At 37.1% G+C, this 14,831-nt stretch overlaps 1 non-coding gene and 1 pseudogene across 1 annotated transcript; one reads left to right on the top strand and one right to left on the bottom strand.

The window, feature by feature from the left end:
- Positions 1-14,831, top strand: part of LOC122687090 — a 64,374-nt pseudogene that overhangs the window by 22,505 nt on the left and 27,038 nt on the right.
- LOC122687167 lies at positions 339-552 on the bottom strand. The gene has a single exon (XR_006339062.1). It is a non-coding gene; the product is annotated as a small nucleolar RNA U3 (small nucleolar RNA).

Here is a 14,831-nt window from a genome sequence, read left to right as displayed (position 1 = left end):
CTGAAGAAATCATTTCGTTTCCTTCTTAGCTGCAAACCTGAATAGTTTGGAACACATTGGAAATCATAGTCTCTGGTGGGAGGTCCATGGTGGGAGCTCTCAAGACTCCCAGAAATTCAGCCAGAAGCACCACTTAAGCTCATGCTCATGCTCAGTCGTTCAGTCGTGTCCGACTCTCTGCGACCCCATGGACCACAGACTGCCAGGCTCCTCTGTTCATGATATTCTCCAGGCAAGAGTACTGAAGTGGGTTGCCACTTCCTTCTCCACTACTTAAGCTCAGTTTTCTCAATTTGTCTACCTGAAAATTGTATTTTTTTTTTTTTTTTTTTTGGGAAACCACTCAGATGGTGTCCTCTCCCTCTTACTCTCCCAAAGGAAGAGAAGAACGATCATCAGTGGCCAACGGCAGCTGCAGAAGCAACACCAAAGACTGGCTTCACGCTCAGGAGAGAACACTGCATCTCCTCCTCATGGTTTCGGGTGCTCTACACAATCAGAGAAACTTCTCTAGTAACAAACTATAGAAATGATCCCTGAAAGTATAGTCTTGAAAATTGTATTTTATTTATTTAATTTTGCCTTTCCTGAAAGTGCTAATACATTACTCAAGTGGAAATAGTTTTATTATAGAGATTAAACTCAAATAATAATTTATTCCATGTTTAGAATGTTTCAGAGTTCTCCAAGATCACCCTCATGTTTAGTGATTCACTAGATGGACTCAGACTAAGGTTTATTACAATGAAAAGACATATGATAGGATTAACAAAGAAAAAAAAGACAAAGTAGACAGTATCTGTAGAAATCTATAAACAGGATTCATTATGCTCTCTTCTTCTTATGATGGGGCAAATTAAGTATTTCCTTTCCAAAGCAATGAAAAAGTACATTAAAATCTTTGCAGCTTTCTTCCCAGGGAAGCCCCTTAGGGGCTCGGCTCCTGTGGTTTTAGTTGCCTAATCACATGTGCCCCCTCCACATCTTTAGAATTCCACATTCTGAAAAGGAAAACAAGCGGTTACCATAAATCAGATTTTTACAGTCTACACACTATGATTTATCTTTCATCAGTTAGAAAATAGGTCAAGACAGCAGCCACAGTCCAACCTTGCAAGCTGGCCTTTCTGAAGATAGCAGTGGAAGATCTGCTATGTTAACTCTTTTCTGCACACACACCAAAATAGTTAATATGTTTTATATATTAAAACCCTACAATGATCCTCTTCAATTAAGATAATTCATGTAAAGCAAGAAACTTTGAGGTAAAGGGAACTAATGCATTTTGAGTCCCAAATATGTATTAGAGTTTACTAGATAATTTAAATATATTGGTTCAAGGAAGTATGAATTTTCCCTATGGCCACATGACTAGTAGTAACTGGGGACCCAAAGCTGAAAATTGGGATTGGATAATTTTGGACAACACTTTTGTGCCTTTTCCCAAATGCTTAGAAAACAGCATCTACAGTGTCTAGTATGATAGCCAATGATTATTAAATACTCAAGTATGGCTAGACCCAATGGATATGCTATATAAGTGTGTGCATACACCAGATTTTGAAAACACAGGAAAAAAAAAAAGAATGCAATACATCTCATTAATAATTTTTAATAATTAAAAATATTTTCAATATTGAATATACTTGGACATGTTTGGCTACATTGGTTCAAATAAACTGTGTTATTGAGTTGATTTTATCTGTCCTTATGTTTTTAATATGGCTAGTATAAAATTTAAAATTATATGGCTCATTATATTTCTTTTAGTCAGCACTGGTCTATACATATAGGACCTATCAGGCTAGAATTATGTGTTTGATTTTTAAAGCCTAATCACTGACAGTTACAAATGCTATGACTCACAGACCTCACCGGGGAGCTGCTGTCCTCACACCAGAGGATGCACAGCCAATGAACTGCAGTCCTTCGAGAGAGTTGTATTCAAGAATTTCCACCTGGGCCCAGTCATGCTATAATACATATTTATATTAATCTAGGACCCTCCATTTGGAGGTCTCTTTTCTGGGAACAGAAGAGAGGATACTGCTGAAGCAGTTTTCCAGACTTTGCACCTAGACTTTTTTATCTGAGGGCTCTGACTATGCATATTCATTATTTTCCCACTCTTAACCCTTCCCTTTCCCCAAGTTTTCTGGTCCATAAAACATCTAGAGCCTTTTTTATTCAGAGTTCATCAACACCAGGGCAATTCCCCTTGTCTGCCTTGCACATCACTTGATCCACACTGATGCCAATATTCAGGGAAGAAAGAAGTTGGCAGCATTCTATTTCTGGACACTTGCTTATATTATTATACTTAGTGAATAAAAACTTGACCATTATTTGTCTTAACTGACCACTTAATCATCTGGCAGCTCTGACCAACTTTATTAAATATTAGATCCCCTTCCTTGTGAGAACTATAGTTTTATATAAAAAAATATTAGAATCATAAAACTTGAGTTGAAACACCCCTCTTCTAGGTTTTCATGTCACAATTCTGAATATCAATGTCTAAATCATTTCACACTGTTCTATATCTTGATTTCACGCCAATCCTCCAACATCAAAGTTACTTAAAGACAGCAGCCATACCTAATTTTCTGTCCCAACACATAAGATATGCCTTTTCCATAGAAGAGTCTCAAATGTTTGTCAATTAAATGAAGAAATGTACTTGTGTAAATTAATACAGGTAGTAAGTGGTAGATAAATATTTCAAATGCTAGTTTTCTGGTATTAGGTTCAGGGATCTTCACGCTGTGATGGTCACCTATATTTTAAATTTGTGGCAGGTGAAGGTCAGTAAAGAACAGATAGGGAAGTACAACTCTAAGGTCATAGAAATTTTTCAATACCTATATACATTTTATATTACTTTATATTTTGTATTATTTCTTGATTAAAAAGATGAATTTGTTATTTTATATTCTATATAAATTGAACATGAATCTCAGTAGGCTAAACTCAAGTTGTCAATAGAGCTGAGTTTCTTTCTGAAGGCTCTGTATAAAAATCTGTTTGTCTTTTGGACAAAGACAATAACTGTGTGTCTGTTGGAACTCTGAAGATGGGACCCAGGAAACTATGTGGTCACAAGATTCCAGCTGTTTTTAATATATGGTAAAGTTTGAGAGCATTGTAAACCATTCTAATACTTAACAAGCTTCTATGAGGTGGCTATATCTAAGTCTGGAGTAATCTAACTACTCTTCAATAGGATAGCAATTCTAGAAATCAGAGAAGGTCAAAGTATAAGTGCTTATAAAGGCTAAATGTCTGGGTATCCTTGTTATCCTTATTAATTTCAGAAACAGTAGGAAATAATTGAAACAGATATCATCTCAAGTTGCAGCTCAGAGAGTAATTGAAGGTAAGCTTTCAAGGAGGAGGAAGATTAAAATACCATATTCCACAAATTGCATTTTAAATCCATTTCAGAAGAAAATGATTTCCTGAAGCTGATGACACCTAATATTATGAATTGTAGCAGTTTGATAAGTCACTTCTGTTTTTAATCCAGTTCTATTTTCCATCTAATTATTAATTATTTAATCTATTTCTATGGCCAATCACTAAGAATATCATTGAGTAGGTGTTATATTATGGATAAAAAGGTGTGTATGGTACAGTTACTGCCCTGGAAAACTGAAAATATTGAGTGTGAGATATGACTAATACTTCAAAAAGCATATAAAGACAATATTCTGCCACATAAATTATTTCAGAAAAATTGTTCACTTAATAATATAATTGAAGTGGTTGTCACAACCTGAGCAGATCTCACAAATATTTCCAGAATTCAAAAATATCTTTGAGTTTCTTGGATAGATGTGCATTTTATTTGATAAGGTAAATGCTTCAAGTGAATCTAGCTGATAGAAACTATCCACCCCTCTCCCTTACTCAACTGCCATCTGTACTCTTTATTCTGCTTTTATGATACTATGTTAAGTTTTACACATCTTTATTTCCATAGGAAAATGACAGGTGGAAGCTGACCTAGTACTGTCAGCCTGGTATTGGAATTAGCAGGTGCCCAGCCCTAACCCCTAGGCTGTCATATTCTCCTGTTTAATGTACCTTTGTAGAATCCCAGCATCGAACAAGGCAATTTCCTGACTGTGACAGGTCAAGACAAAACACAGAAGAGCCTCAAAAGCATATCTCAGTAGAGGGAAAAGTAGTAATTATATCCAAATCATAAAATTGTTCATCCATCCTCCTTGACTGTATCTATTATGAATAGTATCATTTAGTTGTAAAGTCTAGATTATTTTCATTTAAGAAAAGGCAAATAGTTTTACTTTGGATAAATTTAAAATTTCTGTAATCACATAGTCCCTATTCTACTGTATATTTTGTTACATAAAAATCTAAAACATCCCAGTGTTATGGGTACTAGTTATCTGGAGCTGAAATATAAAGATGCCAGAGTCCTCGACCAATCCATGTCATAGTCATTATTTTTGCATCAGATCACTCAGGAAACAGCTCCTTAATCAACAGGTGGGAAACCATGGCAAAATTCACAGATCTCTTTTCAGTTCAGTTGAATTATGGTAGCTTGAACTGATTATTAGACTTAAGTTCTAACACACAGCATAGCTTGTTACTTGCAGATATAGTACAGAGTGTAATACAGACCTGTTCACTTCACTTTAGTCACTTAGTCGTGTCTGACTCTTTGCAACCGCATGGACCACAGCATGCCAGGCCTCCCTGTCTATCACCAACTCCCAGAGTCCACCCAAACTCTTGTCCATTGAGTCAGTGATGCCATCCAACCATCTCACCCTCTGTGGTTCCCTTCTCCACTTGTCCTCAATCTTTCCCAGCATCAGGGTCTTTTCCAATGAGTCAGCTCTTCACATCAGGTGGCCAAAGTACTGGAGTTTCAGCTTCAGCATCAGTCCTTCCAAAGAACACCCAGGACTGATCTCCTTTAGGATGGACTGGTTGGATCCCCTTCCAGTCCAAGGGATTCTCAAGAGTCTTCTCCAACACCACAGTTCAAAAGCATCAATTCTTTGGCACCCAGCTTTCTTTACAGTCCAACTCTCACATCCAAACATGACTACTGGAAAAACCATAGCCTTGACTAGACAGACCTTTGTTGGCAAAGTAATAGGTTAAAATATGCTTATTTCTTTAACAATCATATACTAAACTATTGCACATGCAAGTGTCATTTGATTTCCTTTTTCCTTTTAAATATTGTTTCCCTTTGATGTCAATTTTCTAACATCTATCTATGTATAATTATAATATGGACACACACATTTGTTTAAAGTCAATTTACAAATTTTATCTATTCTCTTTCAATATTGTGAGGAAATTTCCCAACTTAGTTTCCAAGGTAATTTAATCATCTGTTGTAACAAAACACAGATGCCATTTAAAACATAAAATTTCTAATTTGGATCATTTATTTTGCTTGGTGATTTTTCCGTAGTTAATTGAATAAAAAAGAGGTAACAAAGATCTGCATCCTTTTAAAAGTATATTGCATTTTCTTTATATAAGATTTTTCCCTTGCTAAATTTAACTCAATTATATATCTACCTACATACATATATGTGCACATAAATGTATATATACATAATGCATGCAAGTAATTACTCACCTATTGGTAACATAATTTACAGTTCCTAGGTATATTTCCATGAGTACAAATCTTGTCTTTATTTGTTCAACCTCATTTTGGTGATGTAGATAAAATTTTTAGACAAATGAATATTACATTTTTCTTATCAGTAATGGTTATTATTTTGTCTATCTAGTTTTTCTTCATTACAGGATAGTATGCTTACTTTGGGAAGGCTATTATTAACTTTGTGCCAATAATATTTCCCTGGAATGGGTTATTTATTTTAATATCTTGCTTGTTTGGCCCTGCTTATACTCTCTGGTAATAAAAGTGAAAATATATCATGCTAATATATCTTGAGGGCCATAGTAATGTTCAAAATTGACAAAACTATTCAGAGAGAATTAAGCCAACATACAGAAAGAAATATTAAGAAGCAGTAGAGACAAAGTTCTGGGTTGTGGTGTAACTTATAGTTTTCAATATACTTAAAGTTAGGTTGTATCATTCTTATAGCTCAGTTACAGGAGTTGATCTATTTTCCTCCTTCCTTAAGCTATGTTGAACTGGGTTTCCATCACAACTATTCTGTGGAGAATTGATTTATGATTCACAGATATCATCTATAATATTAAGAAGGCTCTCTCATGTGACCACTACTTTTCTAGGCATAACAATACATAATTTTAATGTTAAATTCACCAGTCCTATCTTTGTGTGTCTGTGTTTGCATGCATATGTGCAAGTACATTTATTTTTATAGTGCAAACAGTCAGGAATACACACAAAAACATAGGAGAAAAGGAGAATAAATTTGGGGCTAAAATTAGACTTGACAAAAAAGCTATGGGGATTTTGCTCAAACTCAACAAAAGGCAATAAGCTTGCTCACCATACTAGGTAGCATGGAGGAAGCAAATGATCAGAATGTTTTGACCATCAGAGGTCTTTGGCATTGCCTCGTAGATTATAGTACCCCGAGAACTGAAATAAAATATATGAGTGGACTGCTAAAATCTCACTTGATTTGTGTATAACCTGAAAATCTCTAGCTCTGATGAACTAAGATCTAACTGAAATCACTACAATAATCCCATAAACAATTCCAGGATAGAGTTAGTTCACAACCCAAGAACACCTTGAGTTAAGGGAATGATGGTAGAGCTTGAGAAAGAATTCTACTATATAGTCAGATGCCATATGCTATATATCTCCCCAGCCTTCTACAAAGAGACCTATGATTATTTACTAAGGTGACTGTGTACTGCAGAAAGGGAAACAATCAGACATTGTGGATACTGCTGGATACAATGCTTTGAACTGACAATTATAGTTGACCCCAAATTCTCTTGTGGTCCACAATTATACTAGGGATTATGGAAGTTATGTTAGAAATGGCGTTTTGGCCTGAGCTCTTCTCACAATGGTCCCTATAGGTCATGAATCATCTCTGTGATTGTATCCCCAGTCCAGAATGCCTAATTGGATAGAGGTATTTAGTAATTTGGGTGGCTTCCCAGGTGGCACTAGTGGTAAATAACCTGTCTGCCAATGTGAAAATGAAAGTGCTAAAGAACCTGTCTGCCAAGGTAGGAGAGGCAAGAGAAGCTGGTTGATCCCTAGGTTGAGAAGTTCCCCTGGAGGAGGGAATGGCAGTGCACTCTTCTCTGCTCAAGTAGTCTTGCCTGGAGAATCCCATGGACAGAGGAGCCTGGTGAGTTATAGTCCATAGGGTTGCAGAGTCAGACATGACTGAAGTGACTTGGCATGCATGCACATTTATTAATTTGCAGAAAGTCCACATATATTCCCTAACTTAGTGGCTCAGATGGTAAAGAAACGGCCTGCAATGCAGGATATCTGTGTTTGATACCTGGGTTGGGAAGACTCCCTGGAGAAAGGAATGGCTACCCACTCCACTGTTCTATCCTGGAAAGTGCCATGGACAGAGAAGCCTGGTGGGCTACAGTCCATGGGGTCACAGTCAACACAACTGAGAGACTAACAATTTCACTTTCATTCCCTAACAAATTAACTGATAAATATGATGCTAGGGTAAGCCAAAGGAAAAAGCAATGGCAACCCACTCCAGTACTTTTGCCTGGACCCTGGTGGGCTGCTGTCTATGTGATTAAACACAGTCAGACGCAACTGAAGCGACTTAGCAGCAGCAGCAGAGTAAGCCAAATGGAACCATCAGAACTTCCTCTGAACTACAAAAATATTAAAACAAAATATATATCACATTACTGGAGGGACTACAGAGACTTCTGCCACCATTAAAAGCCTGAAAGATTCAGTGATAATGATTACTTAACACATACCCATATAATTTATAGATGAATTTTAGATAGCAGTGACATATTATTAGAGGCTTAATGGATCTTTCTTTTATTAACAGTTAAAGTTGCTGTTCCTAAGTGATTTCATTGCTGGAACAAATCAACACATGTGTAGGGATTTGATAAGCGCCAGTAATCTGGCCAGTGTGTTTTCCTTCTTTCTTTTTTTTTTTTATACTTGCTAAAGATCTTCAACAGCCATTTTTGTCCAACTCCTAGGGCTAGTAATATAGATTCTCTGCCTTCCCTTGGGGCTAATTCAACTCTCCATCCTTGATTGCCTCTTTATTTACAGAACACTGTGTTCTTCTATTATACTGATTGTAATATGTTCTTTTGACTTAGTAGCAGAAAGTAGCAAATATTCTAGTATCCCTTATAAAATGCATGTATGCCAGTAAATGGGAAATAAATTTAATGAAAATTTAGGTGTCTGTCGACTATCGAAATCTCTTGAGGTCCAGTTGTTCAAGACATGGAGATATATTTCTTCAATGAACAAATTTTTGCATCTGATACCTTGTACTGCTAGAAAAAGAGACACATGTTTAGTCTGATTTTTGAATATTGGAGGCAACATATACACAATATGGGTGAGCATCGCTGACCCATATACCAAATAACACTAAAACTTGCCAGTTTTGAATAGCATTTCAGTTAAGTTGAGTAGCTCAGTTGTGTCTGACTCTTTGTGGCTCCATAAACCACAGCATGCCAGGCATCCCTGTCCATCACCAACTCCCGGAGTCCACCCAAACCCTTGTCCATCAAGTCAGTGATGCCATCCAACCATCTCATCCTCTGTCGCCCCCTTCTCCTCCTGCCCTCAACCTTTCCCAGCATCAGGGTCTTTTCAAATGAGTCAGCTCTTCACATCAGGTGGCCAAAGTATTCGAGTTTCAGCTTCAGCATTAGTCCTACCGGTGAACACCCAAGACTGATCTCCTTTAGGAAGGACTGGTTGGATCTCTTGGCACTCCAAGGGATTCTCAAGAGTCTTCTCCAAAACCACAGTTCAAAAGCATCAATTTTTAGGCACTCAGCTTTCTTTACAGTCCAAATCTCCCATCCATACATGACCACTGGAAAAACCAGAGCCTTGACTAGACAGACCTTTGTTGACAAAGTGATGTCTCTGCTTTTTAATATGCTCTCTAGGTTGGTCATAACTTTCCTTCCAAGAGTAAGTGTTTTAATTTCATGGCTGCAATCACCATCTGCAGTGATTTTGGAGCCCCCAAAAATAAAGTCTGACACTGTTTCCCCATCTATTTGCCATGAACTGATGGGACCAGATGTCATGATTTTAGTTTCCTGAATGTTAAGCTTTAAGCCACCTTTTTCACTCTCCTCTTCCACTTTCATCAAGAGGTTTTTTAGTTCCTTTTCACTTTCTGCCATAAAGGTGGTGTCATCTGCATATCTGGGGTTATTGATATTTCTCCTGGCAATCTTGATTCCAGCTTGTGCTTCCAGTCCAGCTTTCTCATCATATACTCTGCATATAAGTTAAACAAGCAGAGTGACAATATACAGCCTTGATGTACTCCTTTTCCTATTTGGAACCAGTCTGTTGTTCCATGTCCAGTTTTAACTATTGCTTCCTGACCTGCATACAGGTTCTGAAGAGGCAGGTCAGGTGGTCTGGTAGTCCCATCTCTTTCAGAATTTTCCACAGTTTATTGTGATCCACACAGTCAAGAGCTTTGACATAGTCAATAAAGCAGAAATAGATGTTTTTCTGGAACTCTTTTGCTTTTTCAGTGATCCAGCAGATGTTGACAATTTGATCTCTGGTTCCTCTGCCTTTTCTAAAACCAACTTGAACATCTGGAAGTTCACAGCTCACGTATTGTTTAAGCCTGGCTTGGAGAATTTTGAGCATTACTTTACTAGCGTGTGAGATGAGTGCAATTGTGTGGTAGTTTGAGTATTCTTTGGAATTGCCTTTCTTAGGAATTGGAATGAAAACTGACCTTTTCCAGTCCCGTGGCCACGGCTGAGTTTTTCAAATTTGCTGGCATATTGAGTGCAGCACTTAACAGCGTCTTTTTTCAGGATTTGAAGTAGCTTAACTTGAATTCCATCACCTCCATTAGCTTTGTTCGTAAGGATGTTTCCTAAGGCCCACTTAACTTCACGTTCCAGAATGTCTGGTTCTAGGTGAGTGATCACACCATCGTGATTATCTGATTCGTGAAGATCTTTTTTTATAATCACCATTGTGATTATCTGGGTAGCGAAGATCTTTTTCGTACAGTTCTTCTGTGTATTCTTGCCACCTTTTCTTAATATCTTCTTCTTCTTCTGTTATGTGCATACCATTTATGTCCTTTATTGAGCCCATCTTTGCATAAAATGTTCCTTTGGTATCTCTAATGTTCTTGAAGAGATCTCTAGTCTTTCCCATTCTGTTGTTTTCCTCTATTCCTTTCTTTTTTTTTTTTTCCAGTGGGTTTTGTCATCCATTGACATGAATCAGCAATAGATTTACACGTATTCCCCATCCCGATCCCCCCTCCCACCTCCCTCTCCACCCGATTCCTCTGGGTCTTCCCAGTGCACCAGGCCCGAGCACTTGTCTCATGCATCCCACCTGGGCTGGTGACCTGTTTCACCATAGATAATATACATGCTGTTCTTTCGCAACATCCCACCCTCACCTTCTCCCACAGAGTTCAAAAGTCTGTTCTGTACTTCTGTGTCTCTTTTTCTGTTTTGCATAAAGGGTTGTCGTTACCATCTTTCTAAATCCTCTATTCCTTTCCATTGATCGCTGAGGAAGGCTTTTTTATCTATCCTTGCTCTTCTTTGGAACTCTTCATTCAAATGGATATATCTTTCCTTTTGTCCTTTGCTCTTCACTTCCCATCTTTTCACAGCTATTTGTAAGGCCTCCTCAGACAGCCATTTTGCTTTTTTGCATTTCTTTTTCCGTGGGGATGGTCTTGATTCCTGTCTCCTGTACAATGTCAGGAACCTCTGCCTACAGTTTCAGGCACCCTGTCTATCAGATTTAGTCCCTTAAATCTATTTCTCACTTCCACTGTATAGTCATAAGGGATTTGATTTAGGTCATATCTGAATGTTCTAGTGGTTTTCTCCACTTTCTTCAACTTCAGCCTGAATTTGGCAATAAGGAGTTCATGGTCTGAGTCACAGTCATTTAGAACAATATAAATTTCTGTAATATGTGCAATGTTCCTTAAAATACAAAACAAGAAACTATTCTACCACTGGACTATATGACCCAGAGAAACCAATTTTGTTTGAAATGGCTTTGGCTGTACACACAAGATTGCTGTTTGGACTCAGGGTTTGCTCCTTAGAAATTTGTAGCAATGTGTTCCCTTACCCAGCTGATAATAGCTTTTTTTTTTTTTTTTTTTTTGAGAAACTACTTTTGCCTCTCCTCAGGGCCCTAGGAGAGACAGAATGTTTGACCATACAAACTAAAATTACCATTTGACTTGAGTTGTCTATCATGACTTAGGTATTCTGTGACATTTCAAACCTTAAATGTGTATGCATACAGCAATAATCCATCATCAAACAGATGTGGTATATACAAGATTTGGCTTGGGTAGGTCTTAAAGTTGTATGTAGTTTGCTTGGCCTATGTTTTAGATGCCCACAGCCCATCCTCCTACTTTGTTGCCTCTTTCTTGTCTATCTATAACTGTGATTTTTGTAGAGTTCAGTTGAATATTGAGGGGTGATTTTCCATGGGTCTGTTACACTGTTACATGTCTTCTGAGCAAAGGAGCTGACTGGTTTTGCTCTACCTTACCTTTTGAAGGATATTTGTAGAGCACAGAGCCTTTGAAGAGAAAGATAGCGTCTCCCTCTGGAGAACATGACAGGCTTAATTACAGTCCAGTATAATAAAGATGAGCTTTCCCTGGTGGTTCAGTCAGTAAAGAATCCACCTGCAACGCAGGAGACCTGGGTTCAGTCCCTGGGTTAGGAAGATCCCTTGGAGGAAGACATGGCACCCACTCCAGTATTCTTGCCTGGAGAATCGCCATGGACAGAGGAGCCTGGCTGGCTGCAGTCCATGCGGTCATAAAGAGTTGGACATAACTGAGTGACTAAGCACACAGCACACCCATAATAAAAATAATGTCAAGGCAAAAAAATAGACCAACAGAATAAAAGCTTGGGTTTCCTAAACTTGTTTTACTTCCTATTGTAATGTAGGCTATAATATATTCAGTCAATATCTAACCCCTTTTGAATCACTTTGTGGGAATTGGATCTCAGGGAACCAGCACAATTGCTGATACTCTGGCTATTGCTACTTTTGTGACTAATAACTCTTATCTTTGACTCAACTCTTTATCTTTGACTCGGTACATTCATTCTTCTTTCCAGTATCCATCAAACTGTAGCAGACTAACTTGTTAGCTTGCCAACAGGGTAAACTTTCAGATTCTTCATAGGCACTGTGAGTTTTGGCCATGAGAATGAAGTGCTGACAGAGGCATGGCTTTCTAGAAGAAAAAGGATGACTATTTGAGCTGACATAAGGAACACAAAATTTGCATTTGCGGCTGTTAGCAAATGTTCTTATCTAAGTGGTGAGTGACTGGGAGTGCTAGTAAGTTGTCCTCATTTCTGTACCTGTTAATACATGTCTGAAGGATGCACATGAGAAGAAGAATTGAAAAAGGCTGCCCAAATGGTGATTTGATTGTTGCTCACTCTCCTTCAGGCAGGAGGATGGAGATATGCTTTTATGATAGCACGAACACAAATTCTGCAGTCCCAGGTAAAGGAGAAGCTGGCTATAGCTATTGAGTCAAGAAGTTCCCAAAAATAAAATACATGGTGCTAGGAATGAAGATGTAGAACATTAGGTGGACAAAAAACATTAGAAATTTCTTAGGTTGAGCTGTGTGGGCAGCTTCTCACAGCAGAAATTAAACACAATGCCTTATTTATTAGCATGACATGACCCCATTCTTTCTACCTGCTCTACCTTGATGTCTACTACTTCAAGGAGAAAGATGCTTATGGATGAGGAAAAAGTTTATAATTAGAATATTTTCAGTTATACTGGATATTGTACCATCATCTTACACTGAATCAGGCTTTTGCTGATTTATTTAGAAAGTGAACCCTGGTGCACAATTCATTCCATAACAGATACTATTCATTTCTACACTACATACAGTACTCCCAAACAAGAGACAGCTTAAATAGTAAAATGGATAATTGCATGTATTGTGTTTTTATCTTAGTATGGTCCATGGGACACTATATGGCAGTAAATATAAAATATTCTCTTTCTTCATCTGTGCTGTGATTACACAGGTGTGGACATTTGATAAAGATTCATTCAGTTGTATGCTCATGACTTGGGAGCTTTTCTGATACCTATATTAAAATATATTTTAGTAAAAATTATTTTAAAACAAACAGCAAAAATTAGGGAAGTATCTTTCTCTTAGGAGGAGTAAGTTCTATGGTCATTGAGTTTCTGGTTTTCAGTGAGCCAACTTAATATCTAATAATAAAGCAAGATATCTGTGTGAAAGTTTAAACATTAAGAATTCATCAATTAAAAATGGATAAAACCAAACACAACAGTAGAAACTTTAGTTGTGTCTTCCTCAGAAGACACTTCTCTTCCAGACACAACATTTAAAAAAAAAAAATCTTCACTATCTACAAACTTTACAACTATATTCTGCTTCTACAGAGATGGTTAGCTATTTTACATCTTGTCTTTTAAAAAGAAACTTGTATTGTTGAAAATACTCTTTTCTTCCTTCTGAGTTTTACAAAGTGTAGCAAGTCTTCAAAACTCAAACATATGACTCCTTTTTCCCTACAGCCTTCATTTCAGTCAGAAGAAAACTTTCATGGCTCTCCCTGACACTGACTGGATATTGTTTGATAGGATGAGTGTTTTAAATATGCCTAGTATCTTTAATCATAAGCTATATAAAAATTATCATGGGTACAAAGTAATCTTTGGAGCAAAGAAAATAATCCAGTGAACTGAAATGAAGTGAAAGTCGCTGAGTCGTGTCCAACACTTTGTAACCCCATGGACTATACAGTCCGTGGAATTCTCTAGGCCAGAATACTGGAGTGGGTAGCCCTTCATTTCTCCAGGGGATCTTCCCAACCCAGGGATCAAACCCAGGTCTACCACACTGCAGGCAGATTCTTTATCAGTTGATCCACAAGGGAAGCCCAAGTAATTCAGTAAGAGTCATTCAAATAAGTCAGTTAAATTTTGAATATAAATTAGCTTAAAGTTGGCATAAGAATTTGCTCAAAAAATCAGACTTAATTAATATAAAATTTAATTGAGAGTTTCCATGTTTTTTTGCTTTTTAAAACATGATAACATATTATACATCTTCTAGTAGTCCCTAGATCTCTAAGAAGGATTACTTTAAAGGATTAAAAACATAAAAGCAAGAAAATACTGAATATAACTGGCCAAACAGATGCATACTTAATTCTGAAGGCTCTCTGTTTTTGACTAGTGTTCAAATTTGGTAGTTTTGAGTTTTCTGCTTTGTGTATATGCACATATTTGAAATGATTAAGTCAACCTTTGCCTTTTCAGAAGTCTTTTAAAGTGTATGACAATTTTATTTCATCAGAATTAGCTACAGTAAAAGATTTAGTGAGGTTTACATAATGCTACATTATATAGAAGGTTATCTAGTTCTACAGATTTACTGTGTTTATAAATAAGAACATTTTTAAAAGGGAAAATCAATTTTTTGTAACAGAATCAAATGATCGAAGACAATGTTTGTGTGTTTTCTCCTTGCTAAGCAAGAAGAAATATGCTAAATATATGAGACTCAAATAGCTTTTTAAAAATATTTCTGAAGTTGGAGAAAGAGACTTTATACTTAATAAATATTTTC

Source organism: Cervus elaphus, chromosome 30 (assembly GCF_910594005.1).
Source record: "Cervus elaphus chromosome 30, mCerEla1.1, whole genome shotgun sequence".
In the NCBI taxonomy this organism is placed as follows: domain Eukaryota; kingdom Metazoa; phylum Chordata; class Mammalia; order Artiodactyla; family Cervidae; genus Cervus; species Cervus elaphus.
This window is presented reverse-complemented; position numbering and strand designations above follow the sequence as displayed.